Consider the following 3,593-nt stretch of genomic DNA (forward strand, 5'->3'; position numbering starts at 1 on the left):
CACACACACACACACACACACACATACACATACACATACACATACACATACACATACACATACACATACACATAAAAATACTGAATTAATTCCATATCTGCTGATAAATGGCTGTTCCTCTAAGATGCCTCATATGGACAAACGGATGTCAAAGTTCATGCATGGGGAGATGTAAGAGACCCAGAATAACCAATACAATCTAAAAAAAGGAGAACACTTCTCAACTCCAAATGTACAAGACCAGGTATGGTACTGTGTGCAGAAAAATCTCAGTATGCAAGAGGGTAAGGTAGGAGAATTATAAGTTTGAAGTCAGGTTGGGCTACATAGTGAGTTCTAGACCAACCTGGGTGCTACTGTTTGAGATCCAGTTTCAAAAACAAAATAAAACAACAACAAAACCAATCACAGCCTCCATCTCTCCCCTCTACAAGTAGATAGAGGGAAAAAAAGTAGATTAATAGTCACAAGTGTATGAAGTGGGGTAGATGCTGAGAAGGACTAACCACAACATGATTACTGTCTGGAGCTAGTGTTATGGTTACAAAACACGAACATAGTAGACACTGCTGAGTTTTGTACTTTAAGACAGAGAATTTATGTTATTATGTAAACCTTCTCATTAAAAAAAGGCTGTTGAGAAAACCCAATGGAATTCATTGTAACAACAGGACGTGAGAGCCGTGGAGATGCTTTAGCAGGTACAGAAATAGAAACTGATGGGCCCGACCTTTCCCAGTTAAATCTCCAGTGAGTTGAGAGCTAAAGGGCATGTCCTCAACTTGAAAAGGGTCATTTACAAAGCTTCCAGCTGGTGTCACCTTAGAACTGTGAGCAAGGCAGTCGCTACTCTTACTATCTCTCCTGAGCTATTTATTGCTGAGCTATTTATTGAATTTAAACTTATGTTTGTCACAGGAGTGCCCAGAGGCTTACATTTTAGTTGATTTTAGATCCAGTCAAGTTGACAGCCCAGGTTAGCCACCACACCATCTAGTTGATAGCCCAGGTTAGCCACCACACCATCTAGCTTTGCTTTGCTGTCTGCAGTTTGGGGTGGAATACATGAAAACAGCCCTGCTCATATCAAGTCCTAAAGTGTTCCCTTATGTTTTCTTCCAGCAATTTCATAGTTTGGGTATTACATTCAGGTGTTCAGTGCATTTAGAATGGACTGTTCTTTTGCACACATTTTCCCAAGCTTATCAGAGAGATGTCATTTTTATGTTTCTCCTTGGTGCCTTTGTTGAAAATCTGTTACCTGTGAGAATGTGGGTTTCTGGGTTCTGCATTCATTCCCCTGGCTTACTGCTTATCTATATTCTGATACCATGCTGCTTGGATCACAGCAGCTGTGTGTGTGTGTGTATTGAGTCAGGATCTTGCTATAAGGCCTGGTTTGTCTCAGTCTCTCCACACACTATGATCACAGGCTTATGTTCTTATCCCAGGTATGGCCAACCCGTATTTCTTACTGGAGTGCCTTCATCTTTCTCTTTTTTGTTCAATATTGTTTAAATATTTGGGGTTTCTTTTGATTGCCTATAAATTTTAGGATTTAAGAGAATATTTTTTAATGAAAACTGCCATTATAATTCAAAGTAGACTAATTCTTCTAATACATAAACATGGGATCCCCCCATTTTTTGTGTTTTAAAATCTATTCTCAATATTTTATATTTTTTCATTCCAAATACCCTTCATTCTGTGGTTAAAATCATTCCTAGGTTTTAAATGTTTTTTTGAGATAATCTTTCGAGTGAGCCAGGTTGATGTTGAACTTTCTATGCAGCTAAGGATGCCCTTGACCTTCTCACCCTCTGGCCTCCATCTTCCATGTTCTGGGATTAGAGGTGTGTACCACTGGGCTAAGTGAGCACTGTATCTTCTGAGCTGGAGCTCTAGACCTATTGCTAAACAGATATTTATTCTTATTTTTGTTAATGTGTATGTTTGTGTAAATGTGTTCAGGTGCCCATGAAGCAGCGGAGGGCACCAGTTACCATGGAACTAGAGTTATAGGTTGTGAACTGTCCACTGTGGGTCTGGGAACTGAACTCAGGTCCTCTGGAAGAACAGCACAGGTTCTACTCCAGCCCCAAATCTATCATTTTTTGATAGGTACTGTAAATGGTATTAATTTCTCTATAGTTTTTTTTTTTCAGATGGTTCACTACTGGTTTCTAGGCATGTTCTGCTCTGTATGTTGATTTTGTATCCTTCAACTTTGCCAAATTATGTGCTCTAACAGTATTTCTTGTCGAGTGTAGAAGATGTCTGTGAGTCTTACTTCCTCCTGCCCGGTCTGCACGCCCTCATTTCTGACTCATGTTTAATTTCTTGACTTGGGGCTTCCCATACTGTGTTGAGCAACAGTGTTGTTCAGATCGCACAGGAGACAGTTTCAATTGATTTTTAGTTGTTTTTTTTTTTTCTTTAATCACAGAGGCATGTCGAATCTTAAAAATGGCCTTCTTGCGTGCCCTTTGAAATGATCATATGATGTTTGCTACTTAGCCTAGAGATGCGATATATCAGCTTTATGGGTGATACAGTTTCCCCTCTACCTTCTCTTCTTCCTTCCCTTCCTGTATCTTCCTCATTACCTCCCCTTTTCTTATTCTCCTTCTCTTCCCTCCTTTGCAACATTGGACAGCTTCCTGGATGCTACACAAATACAGTGCTACCTCTCATCTACGCCACCAGACCCAGGAGAGCTTTTAACAACAGGCTGTCAGATTCACTTCGCTAACACTTTATTTAGAATTTTTTTTTTGCAGTTTCATTCAAGGCTAACCTGTGCTAAAGGAGGCTTTACCCACCCCCACCCCCCAACTCCAATAATCAATGCTCTTCAACCCTTTGTGGAATGGAGCAGTGAGCCACGGCTTCCTCTTTGTTGGAAGTCTTTTATAAAGTTACCGATTCACTCTCAGTCCAAACCATTGGTCCATCCAGGTTCTGCTGCATAGGATTTTCTTGATGAACTGTCTTCTCTGTCATGATATGACACTGAGGCAGGAGGACATGAGCCTGTGGTGTCTGACAGGTGTCTGCAGCACCCTTCTCCTTTGTGGTCGTCGTTGGCTTGGAGTAGCTTCTTTCTTTCCTCCTTTGCTTTGGAGCTATGTTAATAATCCACACCTATAGGTCTAATTCAGGCAGTCAGTAATAGAATTTTAAAAAAGCGCATTTAACAAGACCCGGAGAGTTGGCTCAGCGGTTAAGCCTGTGCACTGTTCTTGATAAGGATTGGGTCTGATTCCTAGCACACACACTCGGTGGTTCACACCATCCGTACCTCCAGTTACAGGGGAACTAATGTCCTCTTCTTACCTCCATAGGCACCTGGCACCCACTTAGTAGTTAGTACACAGACGTATGCAGTCAAAATACCCATACATAAAGTAAAATAAAGAAATCTAAAAAAATAAAATAAAATCCCCAAGCCTGCTCAGTACTCCACGTCTGGTTAGAGAGTTCTTGTAGTGTTAACATAGTCACTGGAGGACATACTGTGTTCTGTTCACTGTTAGCGCAGTCACTGGATCACACGGCTGTGTTCTGTTCACTGTTAGCGCAGTCACTGGAGG

The 3,593-nt window shown here is 41.1% G+C and overlaps 1 protein-coding gene across 3 annotated transcripts in view; it reads left to right on the forward strand.

Moving 5' to 3' along the window:
* Itgam (integrin subunit alpha M) overlaps nt 1–3,593 on the forward strand; it is a 54,580-nt gene that overhangs the window by 22,398 nt on the left and 28,589 nt on the right. The window lies entirely within an intron of this gene.

This window comes from Mus caroli, chromosome 7 (assembly GCF_900094665.2).
Source record: "Mus caroli chromosome 7, CAROLI_EIJ_v1.1, whole genome shotgun sequence".
Classification (NCBI taxonomy): Eukaryota; Metazoa; Chordata; class Mammalia; order Rodentia; family Muridae; genus Mus; species Mus caroli.